Below are 26759 nucleotides of genomic sequence, written 5' to 3'. Positions count from 1 at the left end.
GCACATCCCATTCCATTCCGCCCTCAAGACACACTTCCTTGTTCTGCACACCCAGCTGTTGGCCAACTATTTCTTTTTAACATTCACCATCAGAGGATGTTCAAGTTGAAAGAGGTTTTGAGGGTCATCTGCTCCCCCCGATACCATCCAGATATTGCCAAAGTCTCCAGATTTGCTTACAGTCCTCACGTTCTTAGAATGAATTTGAAGAAGAGTGAAATCGGTTTAAAAAAAAAAAGTGTAATATTTTAAACTCTGGAGAAGCAGCTCCTACCTACCCTTCTAATGAATGAGTGAATGAATGTAAGAATGCTTACTTTCTCCATGGTTTTCTTTCTTTCTTTCTTTCTTTCTTTCTTTCTTTCTTTCTTTCTTTCTTTCTTCCTTTTGCCAAATGGGACAGTACAGTGGTTCTGGCAGAATATAGATTTTTAAAAGCACCAGGCACAGAGAGTCACATAAACTACTTAGGAAGGGATGGCCTTTTTATGTCTCGGGGTTTTCTTCCCCAAGCCCTGATCGGGAAGAAAGAGTGCAAAAATCTTTCTTCTTAATACGAAAGTGTTATGGTAGACCTGGGTCAGGTGCGATCGCTTCCACAAGGACCATGAGAGAAATTTCTCTGTATTTAGAATAGCCGTGCTTTGTCCGGGTAACTGGTTCACTTTTACCTAAGAACTGCCGTTTGCACACTTACCATACGTACTTGTTTATGTTGAATACCAGGAAAGTCAGACTCAGAAACCCTGACTCTGCAGAACTGTGTGAAATCACATGATGCCTATTTTGTATGTGAATTACACTTCTGGTATTTCTTTCGTGTTTTCTACCTTTATTTCCCATTTCCCCTCTCCCCATCTGTGTTTATTCATTTGCTTTCAATCTCATGTCACAATGGACATTTTAGAAAGCCTCCTCAAATCTCTTTTTTTTTTTTTTTAAAGTAAACTTGTTTTTATTTACTTGAGAGAGGGCATGCGTGGGCATGCTGGGTAGAGGGGCACAGGGAGAGAGGGAATCCTAAGCAGGCTCCGTGCTCAGCCTGGAGCCCAAGGCAGGGCTTGATCCCACCATCCTGGGAACATGACCTGAGTTGAAATCAAGAGTCAGATGCTCAACCGACTGAGCCACCCCGGGGGCTCCTCCCTAAATCCCTTTTGAGATAAGTTGAGACAAATAAATAACTATGTGAATCAAGAGAAAAATATCCACGGACAAAGAAGGGTTGAGAATGTATGCGCTTCAGTGGTTTCAGTGTTGCACATATTTTTGAAAAAAAAAAATTAAAATGAGAGGAAATCAATGATCTCAGTAAAATGCCGGTTGTTTTTGTCCCTTGGAGTATACAAAAGTTTGACCATCTTATTTTGGCATCTACGTGGCTCTCCCAGGTGAAGACTGGGCGTTCCCTGTCTACCAAGTTTAATTTCAAGTCGGCTGGCTGTCCCAAGACCGATCTTACTTGATCTTCTATTTAAATGAAATAATTCCACTCTCGATCTGAATTGCCGATGCTGTAGAACAATTACTTTGAGGAGTTAGCTGTGAAGTCCCAAGTTCTGTGCAGCTTTCTTTTCTTTCTTTTCCTTTTTTTTGTCTTGCTAATGATTCAAGAGCTGAATCTGGCGTCCAACAGGGCTCCCCTCTTCTTTGCCTGGTTGAGGGACTGATTTGTTGTGCAGGGGGAGAAGGGCTCTAACAATGTGGTCGGGGGTGGGGGGGGTGCCATCACAGGACACAGAGGTCATGGGCCCTGATACACTAGCAGCGCCTGTTTTCTTGTTTAAATCTTGGGTGGAAAGAAGGTAAAGATGAGCTGTAACAATGGCATGAAAGACGTCTCCCCAAAGCCATTAAACTGTGTGGAAATCTTGATGGCTGAGAATTGTTCCACGCTGCGGATTGATGAGTGGTGGGGGTGGGGAAAAGCATGACACACTCTGAGAGGCAGTGATTACCCATCCAGATATGAAAACTTCCGCAAAAGCCAAATAAGCAGGACATTATTCCCCAAATCGCACTTACCCTCGCCTCTTCTCTCTTCCTCTTGGGCAGAAAGTCAGCTGGTGTGGGCGCCGGACCATGCATTAATCTAATAAATTTCTGCTGCATTCAGTGAGTTTCGGAGATGTCTGTTTGCAGACGTTTTACGATTGTTTTGTTTTTTTTCTGTAATTGTGTCTATATGTATGTATCACACAATACATACATTTAATCATGTTCTGTATATGTGTATATGTATGCTCGCTTGAAAGCATATTCTTGAGTGCCTAGGATGTGTTAGGCACGTACCTAGAATTGAGAACACAAAGAACGATAGTCTCGTCCCTTCAGGAACTTTCAATAAAGTGGAAGAAACAGGCAATACTAGTTCAGTGACAAAATGCTAAAATAAAGGCATGAAGTAAGGAGACCATTGCACAGCCGTGGCAGCAAGCACCCTGCGGGGAGAGGAGGGAAGGATGGGTTCAGGAAAGGGTTTAAAGACAAGGTTACATTTCATCAAGCATGCAAGAGTAAGTAGAAAGTTGACTGTCTGCATTACGGTCTTCCTGTTTATTGAAGGGTGGAAATTTGCCAGTTGTATAAAGAATGCGAAAGGCCGTCTGGGCTGAGTGAGTGATATATGCAGAAGCACCTGGGCTTGCTTGACAAAGCATGATATGGGTGGAGGAACCATGAGAAGTTCACTGTAACTTTCACATCATTGAATACTGGGGTCATAGAGTAAACATATGTAAACATAGAGTAAACATAGAGTAAACAGGGCCTTGTATTTCATGGTGAAAGTTTCCAGCAGGTGAGTGACTAGGGGAGTTCGGGTAGGAGGCATAACGAGATCCATGTTTTCTGAAGATGACCCCAAAGGCTTCATTGCTCCGACATCAGCTCCCAACAGTTATCAACATCTTGAGGCTACAAGTAAGTGTTAGAGCTGTTACCACAATCTGTGACAAATGTAATAACAATTATAGTTAGGGTCCCTCTGTGCCTCTGGCATGTGCGACCGAATCAGTTCGATGAGGTTCTTTAGAGACTAGTGGTGTATATGCCAACTCTAACCTTAGTGTTTCTCTGAAATACCTTAACAATTCCATGCTATGCTTTTTTATTGCTGTTGATGTCACATTTTCTTTTTTTTTTAATTTTTTAATTTTAATCAAGTCAACACATAGTATTATATCAGCCTCAGGTGTACAACGTAATGATTCGACTTGTCTGTATGTTATGCTATGCATACAGCGCAAATGTACATTACACTCTTCAAAGCAATGAGCAAGCCTGTCCATTACTTTTTCTCCCTTATCTGTAGGGATCACCTTTTAGTATAATGCAGAATTGGTTCAGAATTAGCTAGCTAAGACCTACGATATACTGTAATCATCCATCAGGGATCACCCCCCAGGAAAATGAAATACAGAGATCTTTGGGTCTGCTACTTTTTTTTTTAATGTTTATTTATTTATGTATTTTTTTAAATTTCTTTTTCAAATTTCTTTTTTTTAATATCAAATTTCTTGTCAAATTGGTTTCCATACAACACCCAGTACTCAGCCCAAAAGGTGTCCTCCTCAATAACCATCACCCACCCTCCCCACCCTCCCCACTCTCCCCCCCCCCCGCATCTACCCTCAGTTTGTTCTCAGTTTTTAAGAGTCTCTTATGCTTTGGCTCTCTCCCTCTCTAACCTCTTTTTTTTTTTCCTTCCCCTCCCCCATGGTTGGTCTGCTACCTTATATTCAAAATAGGTAAGTCGAGTCCTAGATATGTTAGGAGTACAGTCATGGGACTATGCTGGCATGGCTAAGTCCTTACTTAAATCTACCTCTTTCTCATCTATATATCTTCTATCTATCACTTACCAGTGTATCATACAAGTAGTAAGACCGCTTTGAAATAAAACCAAAAGTGGAGGAAAAAATCACATCCAGATTCTGCCATTTTAGCACAGCAATTATTATTGTTTATATATTACTCCCATCTCCTTCCTAAACATATTTATGTTTAGTTGAAATTAGCATATAAACAAATTTTACCCCTTTTAAACTTAAATACACACCCATACCTTTCACAATGGCACTCCATACTCCATTATGCTCTCCTTTCATTCAAATCCCTTCTTCAGGGATCATCAAATTTAACAACAGATTTAACAATTTAACAATTTAAATTTAACAATTTATACCCAGATTATATGCTTTCCCATTATACTTAATATTTTTTAAAAACCCACATCTACTAACATAGAAATAAATAAAGTAGGTGGGTGGCCATTTGTTTCATAACAGTGAGACCATATGAAACAACTATTCTGGGGTACCCGGGTGGCTCAGTTGGTTGAGTGTCCAACTTCCACTCGGATCGTGATCTCATGGTTCGTGAGTTTGAGCCCTGCAACAGGCTCTGTGCTGATGGCTTGGAGCCTAGAGCCTGCTTCTGTGTCTCCCTCTTCTCTCTGTCCTTCCCATGATCACTCTCTCTCTCTCTCTCTCTCTCTCTCTCTCAAAAATAAATAAACATTAAAAAAAAAAAAACTATTCTGAGCCTTAAATTTTCTCCCTGATTCCATCACAGGCCACTGTGCTGGCTCATAGATATAGATCTAATATCTTCCTTTTAATAGCCTCAACTATTGCATAACATTGATTAGCACACAATTTGTCAACCATTCCACTCTCAATGGCCATTAGGACTCTCTTCCTCCTCGCTATCCTTCGTCGGGAGAATGTGAGGAAAGCAAATGAAAGGAGGTAGAGGCTGAAGTAAGAAACAAGATAGAAAGGAGGGGAAAGGTCACCCTGGAATAGAGGCAGTGGCCAATTGCAGTGGAAGATGGAAGGAAGACTGTGTTCTGACCCCCTCATATGCAAAGGATAGTACAGATCTAACTTGGATTACAATAATGGAGAACTTGAGATTTGAGTGGCAATGCTTTCTGTATACTTTTGTTATCTCAAATTGCATTCTATTGAATTCTGTAAAGGTGTAGCGTGATATTTCACAAAATGTCCATTTCTCTGTGCCTGACCCCCTTCCACGGTCACAGCGTGGACCCCAGCTCCAGCCCAGCCATACCCCCGCTGTATGGTGTTCTCTGCCCCGCCTGTTTGTTGCCCACCCCCCCAAGTTCTGGCAAGGCTTGCAGAAGTGACCTGGGAGAGAAGGATCAGAGGTCCTTAAATACTAACCGTGGACGGAGTAACAGAGTAAAATAATAATAATAATAATAAGCAAGCATACAATCGAAGATCTCAGAAGTGACTTTCCCTGAGAGGTCTGTACAACAGATTCATGTCAGCCCTGTGAATTTTGTCAGCAACTGACTGAGAAAACCCTGGTTTTCCAAAGCCCTGGTTGGTCAACACCGATTCCAAATTAAGAATGCCTGGTCATCTCAGAAGACGTCACTCAAACATGTTCCTCCTCCTACATGGTACAAGGGAAAATATGACCCAAGGGATTTCTGGTTCTATCAGGGTCTGCTGTGGCTTTATCCTCATGAGAACGAACACTCAGGACTCAGCATTTCTGCTTCCCTTCCGCCGAGGCGTGCGAAAATGGAGAGCAATAAAACAACAATAAACAACAAAAAATTACAGCCAAGCCCTCTCCAGCGTCCGGAGACAGTATTTGGCCTGGCTTTATGTGCTGGCTAATGCACAGTTCAGGAAGAGGGGCTGGAAGGTTCTCATTGTATTTCTCCTTGCTAATAGTTCAAATGTGTTTCCTCTGGATAGAACCTATTACATTCAGCTCGTAATTATTTGTTTTTGATAGTTGATGAGCCTGTGATCATTTGGCTAAAATAAATTCTTACATCCTTCATATCAAAATGTATATTTAGGAAGTAGTTCTGAGTTTCTCTTCTTTTTGGAGTCTCGTCCAAATCATTATTTTTGAATATTGCACTCTTTCTCTTTTGTCTTCTCTTTTTTTTTCTTCTTCTTCTTCTTCAGCCTGTTCTTGCTGTAGGTACCAAGGAAGAGTAAAGTGATCTCAGGCTAGGCTGTAAAAGAGAGAAATCTAGAGGCAAAACCAGAAGAATTCAGCATTTAAATAGCTCAGTTGCCAATTCTAACAAATCCAAAGCAATAACCACTCACTGATGTCCATCTCTCCGAGGTGCTGCTCTAGGCACGGTGTGGTGGAGATGAAAGGCATCCACACACACATGGACCCCCTTTGGGAAGAAAACCAAAGTGCAATTTGATTAGGGTTATAAGCTAGGATCGTACATTCCGCTACAGGAACACACATACGGAAGCAATTTATTCTGCCTGGAGGGGTCCCAGGAAGCTCAGCGCTGAATGACTGGACTGAATAATAGGGTGCTAGCTTTCAAACGTTTTCTGCTGGAGACTTACCATTCAAAATATATTTCACATGGTTGTCCCAAACACACAAGCACATGCCTATTTAGACAATACTTACTCTTACCGCCTGTGGTACGTTCTTGTATTTTTTCTTCTGTTGTGTTCCAATTGTTTTAGATGCTGGTTGATACCCATTTAATTGAACATCCTTGAGCAATGAATGGATTGAGAACTCAGTTTAAAGCATCCTGAAATAGTGGGGCACCTGGGTGGCTCAGTCGGTTGAGCGCCCGACTTCCACTCATGTCATGATTTCATGGTTCGTGAGTTCAAGCCCCGCGTCGGGCTCTGTGCTGACAGCTCAGAGCCTGGAGCCTGCTTGGGATTCTGTGTCTTCCTCTCTCTCTCTCTCTCTGTCCCTCTGCCTCTCTTAAAAATAAATAAATATTTTTAAAAATTAAAAAAAAAAATCCTGAAACAGAGAGGCGCCTGGGTGGGTCAGTCAGTTAAGTATCCAACTTTGGCTCCGGTCATGCTCTTGTGGCTCATGAGTTCAAGCCCTGTGTCGGGCTCTGTGCTGACAGTTCAGAGCCTGGAGCCTGCTTGGGATTCTGTGTCTGCCTCTCTCTCTGCTCCTTCCCTGCTCATGCTCTGTCTCTCTTCCTCTCTCAAAAATAAATACACATTAAAAAAAATTTTTTTTTAATCCTGAAGTAGAACATGGACATTTCAGTGACACAGAACTCTTTTTAAAAGGTGGTGTGGCCCACCTGAGATTTGGACAGTTGGCTTAACTTTGAGTCTGAGCTTCCCCGTCTACAGGAAAGGTGCAAGTGGTTACTATTTACCTGACCTGGACTAAAGGAGATAACACTTGTAAATAGCTGTGTATAGGGAGAGCTCAACAGATGGGTCAGTGAGGGGACTGACCAAGAGTGGGGGAGGGGACACTAGGCACACAGACTCCTTTGGTGGGATTGTCCCCCTCACCCAGAACAAGATAAGCGCTGAATGATATGCCTAGAAGCTTACAGAATATAAGGTGGAAGAGACAAAGTTTACCAAGGCTCTGGCCCTAGGAGAGTGGGTGTGGGTGTGTGCTTGAGTGTGAATCGGTGAGTGTATATGTACGTGTCTGCAGGTGTATGTGTGCCTGTGTATGTGTGTGTGAGAGAGAGTGAGCTTGTATGTCGGGGGCAGGGAGGTTGTATGTGTGCACTCTCATACGTGGTGAGGCTTGTGTCGGTACAGGGACTAAACTCAGTTCCCCCTTTTCAGTAACCTCTTAATCATTCGGTTCCCCCTTCTCAGTAGCCTCTTAATCAAGTCCCCTGAACTTTTCTCTTTTCCTGAGACCTTCCTCTTCCCAATAGACCACAGCTTCTTGTAGCCTTGCCACAGTCACCTCTCCTTTCTGGATTTGATCTTCCTTGCACATCTCTACTGAATGTGTTAGACCAGATTAACACATTGTGAAAAATATTTTCGGAAAACGGTGGAACACATTTTTAAGCATAATCTTTAGAGGGTACTGATATTTAATCATGGGCCGAGAGAGAGAAATAGAGCTATAGATACATAGTAATAGCTAACATTCATTAACAGCTACTATATGCCCAGCTCTGTGCAAAATTCTTTGCAGGTATCAATTCAGTTAAGACCTGTGACACACCATGGGGGCACCTGGGTGGCTCAGTCGGTTAAGCATCTGCCTCTCGATGTCAGCTCAGGTCATGATCTCATAATGCGTGAATTCAAGCCCCGCATCAAGCCTCCATGCTGACAGTATGGAGCCTTCTTGGAATTCTCTGTCTCTCCCTCTCTCTCTGCTTCTCTCTCTCTCTCTCTCTCTCTCTCTCATAGTAAATAAATGAACTTAAAAAAAAAAAGACTTGTGACACCCCTATGATCTGGTTACTATTATTATTGCCCCCATTATGCAGATAACAGATAACTTGGTCCAGGTCACAAAGTTAGTGAGTGACATGGCTGGGATTCAAATTTAAATGCAAATATATCTAAATACATATCTTTCTGTGGCCCCTTTATAGAAACCCAGGCCACTGGGGGCTGTGTTTGAAAACCCTCTGGAATCAGGTGATGTATCTCTGAGTTTATTTTTTTGCTCAAGCAAACAATGAGTTCATCGGTGACTTCACAAGGTTCTAAATAAACAACTACAACACTTTCCCACATCCAAGGATGTACATACAGATGTACACAAAACACATTATATATATATGTACATATATATTCCCATAAACATATATGTGTATGTACTTTATATATTTGCTTTATATATGAGTATATATTTACACATATGAATAAGTTATATATGAAAGAATAAACTATATATCATTAAAATATATGAATAAACGATACGTCTGATGAAGATGTATCGTATATATGCCGTATGTATACATACGATGAATTAAACGGATGTCACCATAGTACAAACCTGGAATGGGCAGCTGATCCGTGACAGAAGCAGCACACTCAATGCCATTTCTTAGTGTGCCCTAGAAAATCCTCCACCTCTGCCTTGGCCAGCACCAAGACTGGAAAAGAGCCAACCCTGGGAAGCGATCTTTATACCTAATCAAGCTTCTGTTTTGCAAGCAAAGATAAATTATAAATCCTGAATTACAAATCAGCCCTCAAGCCCTATTCTTGATCCCTGTCCTTGTCATTACCCAGTTCATTCTGCTGGGGTCGAGGGCCCAGGACGGCCTGTTTGCAGGTCCTGGGTAGCATTCAGAGACACATTAGAGAGTATATATTTTCACCAAAACCCATGCTTAGCTCCAGGGGAACGTGATTGTTAAATATAATGCATATTTACTATTGTGCCTTGAAAGAGGATTAGCGGAGGAGGACATTACTTTAATTTCTTCCATGTGGCTCTGAGCGCTGGTGGTTAATTTCCTCCCTGTACTTCAAGAGGGCGTTGTGGTTAAAGAGTTAAAGGCTAATTAGGCTCCCTGTCAAAAACAACAAAACCCTGGCTTCAGTGGATTCCCTCTGACAAAAACACCTTTTACTCTGAGGCTCCCTGTTGGCCCAGATTCCAGTCTTACTGGAGTTCACCCCGAGTGAAGTCTTCTTAGAAGGGACAGGAGGCCTGTCTCCCAAATGCACTGGAGTCAGGGAGTCAATGCTGGCATTTACTTTCAAAGGAGTCTGTGATTTTGTGTTGAGGTTGCAGGGAGTGGGGACGGAGACCTGGCAGATGGTGGGAACCAGGCTAAGTAACTGTTAGGAGGGTCGGGTGGGGCAGTAATTCATTAGCTTCCCCTTATACATCTTTATTACAGGAAGTTAATGAAACAATCTTTGTCCCGTTTGAGGATAGAAACTGGAGGGGAAACGTATCTGAACCTCCAACATCTCTGTTTAAGGCTGTGTCTCTCTGTCTCACGAGGTTGTTAGGAGAATAGCATTTACAAGGCTGCAGAGGCTTTGTCACTGTGCTCGGCACACAAAGGGCTTCCTCTGTTAGTTTCCTCCCCTCATCCCCCCCACCTCCCCACCCACAAGGGATTTAACGTCCAAGGACTGTTGTTCAAAATCCATGTTTTCGACTTACCATCTGAGTCACATAGGACAATAATAGCAGGTAATCCTTGGTGAGCCCTTACGACGTGCCAGGAACAAGTCTAAATACATGTATTAATTTATTTATTGCCCTCTTTCATCCTCCCAAGCACCTGAGAGGTAAGTAACTCCACTATTGCAGAGGAACAGAGTATAGAACATTAACTTAGGGCTTACTGTTCCCAGTACATAACTGTATTTACTTATTTACCCTCACAACATTGTGAAATGGATCTCATTAGTTTCAGTTTTAAAGATGAGTAAACTGAGTCGCAGAGTGAGTATGGAATTCTTCTCAGGTCAAGAGGGAGAGCTGGCATTCAGACCAACACTGGGGTCCCAGAGCTCTTGGACTTGCCCCTCCCGAGGCATGTTGCCTCTCCAGACTTAGTTCCCTCATTTGTAAACTCGGGCTAATGCAATGGTAACTACGTCAAACGGTTGTTGCAATGATTGAAGAAAATTGTAAATTTGAAAACACTTTACAAAAGATAACATGATAGTATTGTAATTGTGGGAGTTATCACAGTATAGCCATAAATAAATACACACTTGAGTACACGATGAGTTTATTAGAAGGGGAAAGATAAGCGTGAGATTTGTTGAATGCCTACTAGCCTACGATGTGCTATTTTTTTTAAACTCATATTACCTCATTTTGATATTTTTATCCCCAATATATAAAAGAACAAACAGGAACTCAGAGAAAGTTCAGTAATATGTCCCTATGACTCATCTGGGAAATAGCAGGCAGAATTACAAGCCAACTTTGACCAAGTCTGAGACCTACTGTCTTTCCATTTCGCCATGATGGTTTATGAGAACAAGAGATTTATCTCCCATGGCATTTTGTCACACGGTGCTCATTATGAATGAAGTTATCCATGCAGTATTATACTATTACAAATAAAATCTTTTACCCAGAGATTTCTTGTGGCCCTGAAAGCCAAATTTCCCAATCAGCTTGCCATTGTGTGTGTGTGTGTGTGTGTGTGTGTGTGTTTCTTAATTTGAGTTTTAAGGTTCAGTCTATCTGGATTTGCTAAAACAGTGCTGGACCCTTTTACAGACTTGAGTTTCAGATCTGGTGCTGCTGGCACCTCACCTAAAGACAAATCTCTAGGACAGAAACGAGTTCTACGAGCAGCTAGATTTCAAGGGAGGGCAGAGTCACACATGAGAAGTGTCTTCAAAAGTGAAGTGTGAACTGAAGAACACTACTTGGGTTCAAATCCTCACTCTTATTTTCACTGGGTGATGACAAGCAAATCTTCAAACCTTCGTCTGAAAATGGGATTATTATTAAATCTGCCTTATAGGGTTAAGTAAAATGGTGGCTGTTACACAGTAGATGTTCAATAAATGTTCATTTCCTTCTTACCAGTTCCCTTCTAGAATGGAGTTTTGGATTATGGAAGTGAAAGCACATGCATTACCATTTTCCCGGGACCCAGGAGGGACAGAATGAAGTGAAGTCCATACTGGAGGGCGAGAGAATGTTTAGCTTTCTTTTAGAGCTTAAGTGGAGTCAGAGGTTATATACCTGTTAGGATGCCTGATATATGTCGCATAAATGAATAACCTTTAAGTGCCGTTAGTTTTGGAGTCAAGGGGGGAAGGAGAGTTGGGCCAACGTGGTGGTTAAAATAACAGCGATAGGATGGGAATGGGGGACAGAAGCTTATCTTTAGTTTCATCCCCTTTCCAGTGACTTGATGGAAATGGTCATGCGCTTCCTGAGCCCGAAGACACCCCTTTCCCTGATCTTGGATGCTATTCCCACAGGGGCCACTCTAGGCAGAAAAACATTTTTATTCGTGAAATAGTGTGAATCCCTGCTTTCTTTTTTCTCATTAGATGAAGGGTCTTTTGGACAACATTCATTGGCAAAGTTGATGTGATTTAGAGCCATCAGGAGATACGCCAACCAAATTCAATTTCCTCCGGTTTCCTGAGCAGCGCAAACCCTCTTATGCCTCGGGGCCTTTGCACATGCTTTTTCCCCCTCTGCTTGGAAAGTGTTTCCTTTTCCCTGCACTGCTCATCTTCACTCAGTTGACTTACACTCATCCTTCAGGCCTCATCTATTCAGGGAATGGTTCTGTGATTCCATTCATCCTCCCAGGGCTAGTTTGCTGTATGTTGAACACATTTAGATTGCACTGCCTCGGCTCTCTACACAATTCTGATTTTTTGTTCACTATATTTCTCTCTTAAATATTTTGTAACCTCGGCAGGAACTTTGCCTATCTTGCTCACTGCGGCATCCGTGCTCAGCACCATATGTAGCACGTAACGGGCACTCAAAAGATGTTTATTAAATGAGTTCATAAAAGAGTAATTGAGTGAGTGAAAGTGAACGAGTCAAGCAGGTGTGATGTAGCAGAAAGAATATTGAGCTGTGAATCACGATGCCTTGGGACCATTCTTAGCTTCAATTTTAACTAGCAAAGTGACCCCTAGGCCACTTTAATTTCTTATGCCTAAAGAAGCTTATACTATTATCTCAAAGGGTTGTGGGAATTCAATCAAGTGCCTGGTGTATGTGGATGCTTGATTAAAAGTGAGTTCTTTCCCACTGTAAGAGAAATCATTGATGGGGGTTATGCCATCGCCAAGAGTTCAAAAACCAGCTGGGTTACTGGAGGCCCTAGGTCCAAATCCCCTCTCCAGATCTGCTACCCAGAGAGTAGCCGTCAAAGATAAATTTAATCATGCAGAGCTGCCCCAGAAGGTGGTGTTCTGGAGCCAGGGACCCGTGTCCTCAATTTTCCCTTCAGCAGAGGGACTGTGGCTCTGGATGGAGCATAAGATGCCTCCCCGGGTGAGAAAGTCCTCTTTCAGGAAGGCTCCTGCTCTGGCATCAGTGACCCACGTCATAAAGGTGAGTCATTTTCCAGTTTCTAAGCCTTCAAAGCAACATCCATGAAGGGTCATGGGTGGAGGGAGGCCCACCCTCTCTCCCCTGCAGCAGCTTTGTGCCACAAGGAACCCTAACAGGTGCTGAACTGCTCCTTGAGTTCTGTTGGAAGTCAGAATGTTATGTCTACACAGAAGCCCTCAACCCGTGGCACCCGGTGGAGGTTCTTGCACATAACCCGCCAACGTGTTGTGCTGGAGTTGTTTTGCGCTGAAATACGTTGATAAAAAAGATCCCAAAGACAAAATTGTAGAGGCAGGGACTGGAAGCTTCCGGCAATCTCTTGCTTGAGCAGCCCTTCCCCTAGCTCTGGACTCCAAGCATGATACGTAAAGGGGCTGAATGCTAGTCCCTTGGTAAATCATGCTTTTGTGGGGAATGGGTGGGGCCTGGGGGACACCCACCCAAAAGGACCCTGGCAGGCAGGCCCAGCTCATGGGAAAAATGTGATTTCCTGCTTGCTGTGGACGCCTGGGAATCTGTGCATATTTTCATGTATTTCCTGCTCTGCTGTGGGATTTGGGGAAATCTAGAGCATCGTCTCTCTACGTTTCAGGCAGCACTGCGTAGTCAGCATGAAGCTGCCGGAGGGAAAGGGCCTGGACTTCGGGGTGAGACCAGCCTGAGCTTAATTCTCAGCTGTCTACTTACCAGCTGTGTGAGCGTGGACAAATCACATAAACTCTCTGGCCCTCAATTTGCTCATTCCATAAAAATGTCTCCTTTGGCGGGGGGGGGGGGGTTCTTTTGGGGTTTCAGTGAGACAAGATACATGAAGTGCCCCAAGAGTGCTTGGCAACTAGGGAACACCACACTCCTTTCCTTTCTACCGGTCTTCTTTTTTCTCAACGTCAATGAGACAATCACGTAGAAAAAGAGTTGTCTTCTCAGATGTAAGAAGATCAATGAAGGGTCACTGTTCTCTCTGAGAAGATATTAATATTCCCAAGGCTTCAGTCTATTTAATATTTACAAGTTATAATTTACTTTTTCTCAATGTTGCATTCGTATTGGTGATTGTCTCTTCTTCCTCAGGGAAAACCACACCCTATCAGGTAGCGGGCCCACTTATGACACCGGGAATGACCAAAGTGAAACCTTTCACATTGCAGTTACTTGCATCTCATTTATAAAAGTTTTTCATACGTCTTATAATAAAGTCACAAATTCAATGGGATCGGCAAACATGAGCACTGAGAGAATATGAGTAGCACAGATTCAAAACAGAGTCCCTGCTAAGGAGCCTGAAAAGGCTTTGGTCAACTCCCCAGCCTGCAAAGCCCTCGAGAAAGGGAGATTAGATAGACCTCAGGATGCCAAACGGCTCAGGGGAGTAAGCAATGAGGTGTAAAGCCCCCTTAATGGAGGAAAGAACATTTCCCCTGGGCCTCCTAAAGTTTATGCTATCAGATTTCCAGGAAGCAAAGAGCACACATCCCCAGCCAGTATTATTGGCTCCTTTCTCTGAGTACAATGATACAGTATTTGACATTACTATATCAGTACGATTTCCAAAAACTTAAAAAACAGTGGACTAATTCAGTGCTCAATGAGAAGATATCTTCTACCATATAGAGTATTCAACTTACCCCTCCTAAGCTGCTCTGTTAATTATTTACATGGAAAGTTCTGGATCTGTCATAGATATGATAATGTATTGACTGTTGTAGGAATGTTTTCAGACAGTGTTCTTAAAATACAGCAAGGTACCATAAGGTGATCAAAAGCAAGGTAGAAAACAAAGGTCAAAAAAAAAAGGGAAAAAACAGATTCAGAATGACCTTCACAATTGTTAGGAAGATGCCATGAATTATGTTTAGCCTCTCAGTGGTCACTGGAAAACAAAAAAATAAGCAAATAAATGAGTAAAACAAAAAAGATAGTCACACCATTTAATGTCCATGGAAGAAACTGGTTGGTAGATATGTGCACTGGGGGCATAACATGCCTTCTCTCCAGTCCTGTCAAACCTTTGGAAAGTCGCCAGTATCATCTCTGTGATAGTAGGAATCAGAAGAACAGAAGTCTAGCCCCCAGTCCTGTAGCTGAGGTAGGATTTGAAGCCAGATGTGTTCTGTTGCCAAGTCTGTGTCCTTGTTGCTGAAGGATGCTGTTCCTCTTCTGTGCATATGGTGAAGCTGCCATGGATGTATCACACAGTCTTTTTTTGGAACTCACTGCTCTCGACCTCCTTTTCCAGAGATTCTAGGAGGAAGGTGTGAGGTTCCAAAGTGGTGACACTAGAGGAGGGTAGCCAACCAATGTACCAATTTATGTGTGTGTGCGTGTGCGCGTGCGTTCAGCACTCACATCAGGGTGAAGTTCAAGGACACACACCACTGGCCAAAAACCAAGGCAAAGGTCTCTTGGACCGAACCTGTAGGTTCTTGAACAAGTTTCTGCATTCTTTCATCTCCTCCTGCCACTTCCCTAAGTTCTCTCGAGAGAGAATGAAGGAGGCCTTTACCCCCATACTATCTCCTAGCAGTAGATTTAGAGAAGTCTGGCAAGTCATAATTGATATCTGCATACTGTTCTAATCCCAGCTTTGCAGCTCCCCAGTGCCCCACCTCCTGAAACATGGGCTTCCTTTACACTGTCAGAGACAGACTTCTGTGTTTGTGGAATGAATGTCGGAGCTTCACTCTGCTTCATATGTCTTTGCCTTTTTTTTTTTCTTTAAGTTTCCAGGATTCTCACTGGGAGAAAACTGAGTCAATGGCCTAGTTCCAAGGCATATTTTAGAAGAAGCTGTCTAGTAGAAATTTATGATACAGCTGTGGTTGCGTTCAGTGTTTTAGCTATTCATTATTCAACTCCTTTCTGAGAAACATCCCCGATGGAGACTGGTTCCTATATCACTGTGCATATGATCTGGCACAAAAGAGGTTCTCGTGGCCCACTTCCCTCTGTTGGCTCCAACAAGCAGTCCTCCGGTGCAATCAAGAAACAAGCCGTGTCCTCATCAACCGATGAGAATCTTGCTGCCAAAGACACGGGTCAGTCAAGGTCAGATCATTACGGCAGTATGTTGGTAGTGCCATCCTAGCAGTCGTGACAATGACATTGGCTCAGGCCATGAAGGTGGGGATCATATTGATGCTAGAGGTAGTGGCTTCGCCTGAATGTTCCAGCTGTATGAGTGTGCTGTGTGTCCTGATGCCTGGTCTGGAGATGCTTCAGTTCCTGCTACTGTCTAAGCTGGGTCTCTATGTTTCCCATCAGTCCCTCTATCTTTCCAACAAATTTGTCTCCTACTTGATTTGGCCATGATCCTTTTCCATTGTTTGCAACCTAAACACATCATGAGCACAGGAACTAACGATGACTGCACACTTACTTTCCTGGCAGGTCCTATGTCAAATGTTTTAGCCCCTGGTGTAACTGGCTTCCCACTGAACCTTATAAGATTAGTTATTATTATTTGCATTTTATAGATGAGAAGCTTAAGACAGAAAAAAGATACAAAGAAGCTAAGCTAATAGTTCACTTTTTCTGAGTGTTTAATAGAGGCTGACGTTTTAAAGTACCATCTCATTTAATCTGCATAATCTTCCATATTATGTAAAAACATATTTCAATGTATCTAAGACAACATTGATTGCAAAAAATATACCATTCTTTATGTACCACTAAGAAAGGAAATACCTCCGATTAAATTATGGCATGCCTTTAATTATAAGATGGATAATATCAGAGATATTAATTTAGAAAAACATATTTTAGAATATATTAATTATAGCATGTCATTACTCCATTTTAAAAATGGGATAACCAGACACTGAGGCCCAGCAGGATTTAGAGATCTGCCTGAGGTCCCCCAATTTGCACGTGGTGGTAAAAGGATTTAAACCTAAATCCATCTAGCTTCAAAGCCATTAATCACTATGCCATATTGTTTTATAGTCATCTAGCCATCTAGTAGTAGGACTGAAATTCAGACCTATGTCTGACTCCAAATTAATAATAGATAAAATGGAATGAGTATCCATTATTTGTCAGGTATAGTGCCTGGAGGTTTACAGTTATTGTCTTATTTAATATTCATAATAAACCTGTACAATAGAGGTCACTTTTCCCAATTTGCAGATAAAGAAGTTGAGACACTGGCTTGCTAAAAGCCATAGAGCTAATAAAGAGCAGAGCCAAGAACTGATTCTAGGTCCTTCTGTCTTCAAAGATACATGTTCTACCACCTTACCTGGCTACTTGTTTGGTATGTAGCTGAAGTTTGCAAAAAGTCCTCACAGAGAAGGACCAATGCTCATCTAAAAAGATGAATTCCTGTTGAAGGATTTCCAGACATTGATGTACATATGTAGGTGCCTCATATCATGCCATCAAGGCCATTGCTAAGACAATAACTCAGGCAAAGGAGGGTACTTCTGCCTGTTTCCTCCACCTCCTTACTCTGCCCAGTTCTGTCAAATCATGTAGCTACAGGAACCACTCAGGCAGCAGCTTTCCTAACTGGATGTGTGAAGTTCACAGATGAAGAGCATAGGTCTCTAAAGTCTAAACAAAGAAATGGGAAGTGTTAAGCACCCTCCCCCTTCTTTGCTCCTTGAGAAGTTTTCTACTGTCCTGCATTGGGCTTCATGGTAATTATAGCAACCAACATTAGTGCTTCCTATCTTAGTTATGGTTGTTCCCCAAAGTAGACCTTCTGATAAGGACCTGGGGCCAGGTAGTGCATATGGAAAATGATCTCAGGAAGCCCAATCAGTGATCTAACAATGCAAGATTGAAAAGGCAGAAAAACAAAGAGTGTATTCCCAAGTGACTTACTCCTGGAGGCCATTGCTGGACTATCACTGAAGAATGCTGTAGAACACAACTCAGATTACCAGAAAGAGGGATGGAATACTGGAGTGTTAGCCACTGACCCCTGTCTCGTTGCTGAGGATTTTCTCTTGGCATGTGAAATCCCTAGTGTTTCAGAGTGTCACCTATGGGCATCGGCACAAACCTCCACTGATGTGGGATAAAGTCCTCAGATAGAGAAGCAGAGAGCTGCAGGCACTTGCAGGAGGAAGTTATCGGATGCCAGGAATCGTCCACTGCAGCTGCGGGTAAACTCACATGTCTGTTAGAGGAAGAAAATGCTTCTCAGCCCAACCTTCTGCACTTTCTTACCATGGACCAAGAGTTATGTTACTGTCTTTACTTTCATTACCCAACTCCATCCTTATAGAGGTGTCAGTTGCCCTAATAAACGCTATTCTGCCTCAAGTTGGAGACTGTGTTTTATCTGTCCTGTCTCTGCACCTCCGGGGCTGGCACAATACTGGATAGAGCACTGTAGTAATGTGAGGAGTGAGGGAAAGAGCTACCAGTGAAATGGTATGGAGGTAAAAGACCATATAGCTTTTTCCAAGAATTCAAGTGGAATAGTGGAACACCACTCTGGAATCCATTACTTTGATGGGATTGATCAAAATAACCCCCATTCTTCACTCTTTCTATATCCTGATACTTTTCCGTATGACTTTGTCTCTCACTCTGACTCTGCAAATCACCACGTAACTTGTCTTGGCCAATGGGGCATTAGCGTGCGTGATGCAAAGGCAGGTTTGAAAGAGTTTGAATGGTTATTCTTGGTGGCTTTTGTAGCTTTGCCATTGCTATGGGAACATACCTGGATTCGCTTGTAAGAGAATGAAGGAAGAGTGGGACAGAACCAAGTTCCCTTGGTCGTCCTCCATGAGACAACGCTAGACCAGCCAACAGCCTGTAGACCTCAGATGTATAAATGAGACTAAGACAACCAACAGTTTTACCAGGAGACCCATAGCTGAACACGCACTGATTGCAAGCCTAGGGGTGAAATCAACTGATTTTCATTCCTGAGCCCTGGAACCCCACAGACATAGAAGCAAAATAAACATTTATTGTCATAGGCCACTGAGGTTTGTGATTGTTCATAGAACAGCATTTTTGCAGCAATAAGTAACTGATACACCCCACACAGAGTACGTATGGGAATAAACAGAAAAATGGCAAAGTGCTATTGAGAGGCAGATGCTAGGTAGTCAGCTAGTCGCACTCAACAGCTTAATGACTCCCTTAGAGTCACCAACCTAAAACATGTGTGATTGACATCAGTGCATCAATAAATTTACCCACAATTACATGGCATCAGCTGTTTGGGTCACTTGTCACTGGTAGAAGCTACAAATGTTAAGGCTGTAAATGGCCGGGGTATAGGATTTGTAGGGCAGAGGAGCAGAGTAAGGTGAGGCTGACAACAAAAGCAGAAGCTGGACACAGATGAGTTTGGATGCTTTCCTGGAGTTACCAGGGTGCCCAGGGGATTAATGAATGTCAGTCGAATGAATGAGATATTCTGGGAACGATGGGCATTTCCTGGCATTACTCAAGTGGGGTGGGTCCCTCCTTTACCTCTGTGAAAAACTGGCTCTGTTAGTTAGTGAAAATGCCATCTGCTACTGCAAATTTTACTGGCCTCCTGGGTTTTTTTTTTCCCCGAGTAATATTTGCCAGGTTATGTAGCATATAATCAGAGACATAGGGCACCTTTAAATGGTATAATTTTTCAAGGCAGAGAGCCTTCTGTTAAAGAGAAGATGGGAAGAAGACCAAATCAAATAACAATTATGAATAATACACTACTCAGCCCATAACAAAAGGCTCTGGATTTTATAATATGTTCCTGCCAAAGGCCATGTGTAATATTTCCTTGTTAGTAGTTCTCAACCGCTATGAAATCCACAAAACCTCTCCCAGCTGCTGAAGACTTATTCTCTCTCCTGTCGCAGTTTGAGACACATCCATAAGGTTTAGAAAATATGACGAAGATTCCTAACTTGAATGACAGTAATAGTAATCTCCCAAGGCTTTAGAGAAAGATGTAAGAAAACCACAGTGCATGTCTGTTTAAAAACTGTTCTGTCTAATGGTTTGTAGTGTTCCAAAGTTTGGGCGCGGGGGTAGGTTGAGACAGAACTATTTAATAAGCTTCCTTTCAATGACCTGAGTGATGTTGGTATTATGTTAATAATCAGTACAAATTAAATTACATTAAAAGCTGAGGTTCAAAGCTAAAGCGTTAAGAAAGACTTGAGCAGGTAGACAAATTTACTTCTGTTTTTTTTTAAACAAGAGTTTCATAGGACTTTAAATGCATGTATGGAAGTTATGAATTCTTCTATATACATGAGGTTGTGGTACATCTTTCTGCTTGAATCAAACTTCTCTTGAGTAGAGAACAGAAATACAAGAATATTTAGAAAGATAGAAACATAAATAAAAGAAATATAAGAATGCCCTACCAAGAAGAAAAGACCAAATGAGAAGAAAATAACTTAAAGGTAGTTGAGAAAACACACAGTGCATCCAATCCTCATTTCTCTGGCATTCCTAACAGGTTGTTTGTGATGTCTACTGAAAACCAGCATTTATGGGGCCTATGAATAAGGCCGGCACCACGCTAAACACATGTATTAGCTTATTTAATTCTTCCAACAGTGTTTTAAAGTGAGTACTATTTTTACCCTCACTTTGTAGACAAGGAGCTTGAGGCTAAGAGAGGTTAAGTATGTTGCCCAAGGTCACACGGTAAGTGGCGGTACCATCAGTCAACCTCATGTCAGAATGATTTTACAGCTCATGATTTCATCACCACACTCAAATATTAACACCTTTTGACACTCCATCTGTGCTGAAAGCCAAATCCTGGTGACCCTCTAATCACAACAACAAAAAAGGGTTATGGCTGCTTTCTATTGACTCTTGGAAAGATTCCAGTTAGATGAAGCAGTTACTGATAATAATTTCATAGTAATCAAGAAGCCTATTAGTTTGTACCTAGGTATTGCTGTTTCTTTAAACGTTGCTATAAGAACTTAGTGATTCATGGCTAGTTAAATTAAATTGTTTCCTAAGCTGGCAAAGCATTATCTTTAACACATAAGGTATAATTACCTAGAAGACTTTTAAATTGCTACTCATCCCAAAGAAAGCTTGGCCAATGAGTTCCCAAAGGAATGGAGCAAGGAACTTGGGGGTGTCTTCCATAATCTTGTAAAGTTAAATCACAGAAAGTGCCAAGGACCTGAAATTTATAGGGTCTTCACATTCAGGGGAACCGTGTTAGGGCACCTTCCCTTATCCCTTCACCTTTGCCTTCCTTCTGTGAAAGTGATAATTCACATGTATCTCCTTCCATCATCTTATTGTCCCAAGGTAAGAGTTAGTGCTCACTTGTTTTTGCTGGCATTCTTGCACACCTTGCCAAGTTGTTGCTTCTTTAATGATGCCAATTCTTGCATTCTTGTTGGGAAAATAAATTCCAGAAGAATATGTCCAGAGATTTTTTAATAAGCTTATTTATTTATTTTGAGAGAGAGAGAGAGAGAGAGAGGCAGAAAGAGAGGGAGACAAAGAATCCCAAGCAGGCTCCACACCGTCAGCACAGAGCCTGACAAGGGGCTCGATCCCACAAACTGTGAAATCATGACCTGAGCCAAAATCAAGAGTCAGACACTTAACTGACTGAGCCCCCAGAGGTATTTTAACATAGGATTTTAAATATTCTTTAGGTATGGTGAGGCCAAGAGATCAGGGAAGGACTCATAGATCCCCGGAGGATGGAGAATGTTATAGAAGGCCACTCGGGGAAGCACCAGAGTCCATCAGGAGGCAGAGAGTGGGGAGAAGAGGTTTTTAGTTTGTGGTTTCCATAGACAGGAACAGGTCATTAAGGGTGAGCAGACTTACGATTGGCTACTTTGGGTAATTTCAGTGAACTCTGGAGTGGAAGGGCTGTCCCTAAGATGTCTGGAACCTAGCCTTGGGATGATGAGGGCAGGTTGATGGTGGCAGGGATGCAAGAGCCCAATAAGGGAAAGTAGAGGTTATGAGTCTGAATTGACTCTAGGAATTGACTAGGAATCCTCTAGGAATTGACTAATCCTGGAAGGGGCAATCCCTCCTGGGTCAGAAATTCCTCACATGTCAAGCATCAGAATACAGAAAATAAAATATATGTTTAATAAAAGAGGGAAACTGTGAAGAGTTCATCTTTCTGACAGTAAATGCAGCACCTATATGCCCATGCCCAGGTGTGTTTATGCAGGTGAGTATCTGTGTCTATGCTGGATTAATTGGTTTCACAGTGTTACCTGAAGTCTTAGAATTCCCTCTGATTCAATATACATTTCTAGGAGATGTATGGGTTCTCCTCACCCATCTTTCACTGGCTTGGCCTGGCTCCAAGGATCCTGTCTGGGGAGCAAAAGCAGTGTTTTACAGACTCTTCCTTCCTTTTCTAGGAAGTCATCAATTCTGGTGGAACTGGAGGTCTACATCGTGGCGGTCATCATTTTAACCTCTCATTTCTATTAGCTTCTGCCAAACTGAGAGCTGCTGTCATGGTTCAAGATGAAGATAGCTTCTCCTTCTCTTCCTCTCTTTTAGTGTGACCACAGGTTGTCTTTTAGAGTTGAGGTTTGTTGTTGTTGTTGTTGTTGGTTTTAAGTAAGCTCTATGCCCAACGTAGGGCTCGAACTCATGACCCTGAGATCAGGGAACACATGCTCTACCGACTGAGCCAACCAAGCACTCCAAGAGTTGAGCATTTTAATTAACTAACTTCTTTCTTCTTTCCTTCTATATGAATATTCGTGCATTAAATTCTGTATGCCAACACGAATCCAGGCACCTGGGGGGAACACCAAGAGAAACCAAACAAGAAGTTCACAGCCTCATAGAGCCTCAAAGATGAACACCTTAAGAACATTCTCTGAAAACAAAACCCATAGTTATTCATTTGATGATTCAAGATCCTATTAGGCCTTGAATATCATCTACCTTGAGAGAGACACTGCTTTCAATTGCTGTTAGGAAATATACCGAGGTTTATCCCAGGAAAGAGGAAGAACCACAGAAATGGCAGACTCTGTCCTCAAATTGGGAGACAAGAAATTCAAGGCCTGGGGTTCTAGGATCACATATCTGATTTCAAATTCCATCTCTGGGGTCCTGCTAGTCCTAGGATTTGGGGCAAGGTGCTCAAAGGATCTAAGATTTAGTTTTGCTTCTGTTTAAAGAAAAGAATTATTAAAATATTGCACAAGAAGAAATAATTGATCAAATTAAGATTGCTGTCAAGATAAATGAGACAATTTGTTGAGAACACTTGACACTGTGCCCAATGCATAGTAAGTAGGCACAAATATTCTTTACTGCTGTTAACATTATTATAAACAGTGATGTGTTTAAGCAGAAAACCCATGAGCGTTGATATCTGGAATGTTTGAGTCTCAGAATGGTTGATTCTGCCACTTATGAGGCATGTTCCCCTGTGTATGCTACTTAACATTTCTGAATCAGAAATAACCAAACCTACTTTTCACGAATTTCCTGAAACTGGAAGATATTGGATGTGGGATGTCTATACCTTATGATATTCTGGCTTCCATGAGAAGTGGTAGCTGTAACTATTAGCTGTAACTATTAGTGATTAACTGAGAATCATACGCTCCTGGAATACCAGCCATGCATTTCTGAGGGAGAAGAAAACAGGGGCAGGGAGGTAAAAGGATCCTTTTGCTTTTTATGATGCTCTGGGGTTTTTTTTGGCAGAGCTTGAGTAGAGGTCACTGGTTGGCCTCTGTACAGGATGGCTGTGGTTCCACCCGCCCAACCCACGGTGCCTTTGGTCCAGTCTCCAGGACTAGCATTTATGCCTGTCTCTGTGGCTACCTATGACCGTAATTGGAGTAAGTCCAGCCGGCGAGGGCAGGGGGGCCCTCAAGTGTGATTCTGTGTTCCCGGGTGCCTTCCAGTGGACTCATTTTGCTGAAAGAATGTGTAATATGTACTGAGATTATGTGGGGCCTCTCAGTGGGAGGACACTCGGGGCCAAGGGACTCTGGAGCCAGGCAAAGTGGGGTAGGTAGCAGGCCAAGCAGCCAGGTCTCCACATGACATAGTTATCAGTCCAACCATTTTCTCTTTTCTGATTCAGAGGAGCTGAGAAGTTTCTATGAATAGAATAGAACCAGCGATGAAAGAAGATAGAAGAAAATAAGTGGGTAAGGAATCCAAAACCAGGGATCTGAGCTTGAAGGCGGGTTCGACCACTTCTTAGCTGTGTGACTTTGTGTGAGTGTCTTTATCTCTCCTCATCCCTAAACTGCCTATCACAGTACGTGAAATATTATAGACCCATTTTGGGGATCACATAAAGCACTTGTCAGTTTTCTTGATCATGACACTGACATTTCGCACCAAAGGTCGCAATCCAGGTATGTGTTTTATTTGCCAGTGAAGACTTCAGGAAAAGACACACTCAAAAATTGCTGGTGGAAATGTAAGTTCATGTAAATTTCAATGCAGATTGTATAAGTATTATTAATACATATGTATCAGTAGATGGATATCATTTAAATATAAAATATGCAAGTCCATAGGCAGTTCTATTCAGAAATTTCATCTCTGTGAATCTGCCCACAGAAATAGCAGAATACTGCTCTCTGCAAGTATATGTGTATGAATCTACTGCGTAAGGGAAACATCATCTACATGCAGTCAGTATATATGTGTAAGCATCTAAATTATAGCATCATTGGAGTAGCAAAAACCCATAGACGAAGCAAATAATGAACAGGGGGAATGGTTGAATAAATTGTGGTACAATTAGAAGTATAGCAGTTAAGTTTTCACAACTCTCTCATTTTTTTTTTAATTTTTTTTAATGTTTATTTATTTTTGAGAGAGACAGAGACAGAATGCGAGTGGGTTAGGGGCAGAGAGAGAGGGAGACACAGAATCCTAAGCAGGCTCCAGGCTCGGAGCCGTCAGCACAGAGCCCGACGGGGGGCTCGAACTCACGAGCTGTGAGATCATGACCTGAGCCGAAGTCGGACGCTCAACCGACTGAGCCACCCAGGCGCCCCTCACAACTCTCTCTTAATGCCACTTCCCTTTCCACATTACCTTTCCATTTCTTTACGTCTTCGTGCAGTAGAACATCTCGAAAGAACATCACCTCTGCTCCCTGACCCAACTCTTCTCCTTATTCTCTTCAGTCCACTTCAACCTCCTCCATTTCAGTGAGGTTAATCTCTTACAGCTCATTAGTGCTGCACCCAGCAGTTAGTTGTGAAGAATCTCCTGGAAACCTCTGCAGCATTTGACATAGTTGATCATTCCTTCCTCTGGAAACACTTACTTCACTGGGCTTCTGGGAAATTTAAGCCTCTTGCTTTTCTTGCTACCTTATGGGTTGCTCCTTTTCAGCCTTCTCTTGTGGTTTCTCCTCTTTGGCCCTGTCTTAATGTTGAGTGTCCTTGATGTTCCCTGCCCTAGCCAGACTCACTCTCTGGGAGATCTCTTCCAGACTGATGGCTTAAACAACAACTGTGTGCTCACAACTAATGACTTATATCCAGTACATAGCAGGACTTTGGAAGGAAGGAAGGAAGGAAGGGAGGAAAGAAAGAATGAAGGAAGGGAGGAAGGGAGGAAAGAAGGGAGGGAGGGAGGGCGGGAGGAAGGGAGAGGAAGAGTGGTAGGGAGGGAGGAAAGGAGGAAAAAAGGAAGGCAATATTGTTGACTTGAAAAGGTGCACTCCACACATATAAGAAAAAGAAATATAAGCATAAAGGCTATAGGCACAGATAGCATGGGTTCAAATCTAGAGTCCTTCACTTCCAGGCTGTATAATTTGGGGCAAGTTATTTAATTTCCTGATGCTTCAATTTCCTCCTGTAAAATAAGGATAGCAACAGCTCTGTCATTTCCTTAGTGATATTTTGGACATTTAAATATGCTAGTACATGTAAAATGTTTAAAACAGTACATGGAAAATTATAAATGTTTCTAAGTATTGGCTATTTTCACATAAAGGTAGAACCCTATATTTAATACAAGACCTTCTATAAGAATATCCTCATGACTTAAAAGGGGTGAAAATATAATATAAAAAGACTCCAATGCCCAAACCATAAAGTGGAACGATTAGACACATTTATGGATCACATTTATGAGAAGGATATCCTGGATAATGTTAACAAATGAGTGACGCGTTGAGAGAAGATATTTTTAATGTTTAAATTAAGAAGGGATTAATTTCCAAAAAAAAAAAAAAAAGGAGGGATTAATTTCCAAATATACTTTTACTCCAAACTAACAGGCTAAGGCAGGAAACTCATGGGAAAATGGACAAGGTAACCAGGCAATGTGCAAAAATTGCAGTCCAAATGTCCGAAAAGTATATAAAAATATGCTTGAGCTCATTAGAAATAGCAAGACCGAACATTTTAACTGCAAGATGCTGCTTTATACTTATTTGGATGGCAAAAAAAAAAAAAAAAAAAAAGCAAGTGTTGGGATTATCCATTGTTGTCAAGACTTTGGGAGGGCAGGAAGTTTTATGCACTGTTGATGAAGAGTGAACTGGAACAAACATTCTGAAAAACAATTAGTCAATATTTAGCTAAAGTAAGTATTTCTTTTTTCCCTGGGATCCAGACAACCCAATCCTGTACATATATTCCTTACAAATATTCTTGCAAATGGGGGCGCCTGGGTGGCTCGGTCGGTTAAGCGTCCGACTTCAGCTCAGGTCACGATCTCGCGGTCCGTGAGTTCGAGCCCCGCGTCGGGCTCTGGGCTGACAGCTTGGAGCCTGGAGCCTGTTTCAGATTCTGTGTCTCCCTCTCTCTCTGACCCTCCCCCGTTCATGCTCTGTCTCTCTCTGTCTCAAAAATAAATAAACATTAAAAAAAAATTCAAATATTCTTGCAAATGTTCATGAGGGACCATGGACAAGCTTATTTTTCAGAGTATTACTTTTGGTGGCAGGAACTAAAGGCAGCCAAGCTTAGCCCCTAAGGAAATAAATAAGTGATAGATGCCAACTCAGAAACTGCAGGTATTAATAAGAAACACAAGCTAGATGCCCA

Source organism: Leopardus geoffroyi, chromosome C3 (assembly GCF_018350155.1).
Source record: "Leopardus geoffroyi isolate Oge1 chromosome C3, O.geoffroyi_Oge1_pat1.0, whole genome shotgun sequence".
Classification (NCBI taxonomy): Eukaryota; Metazoa; Chordata; class Mammalia; order Carnivora; family Felidae; genus Leopardus; species Leopardus geoffroyi.
The sequence above is the reverse complement of the archived record's forward strand: the minus strand, read 5'-3'. Positions refer to the sequence as shown.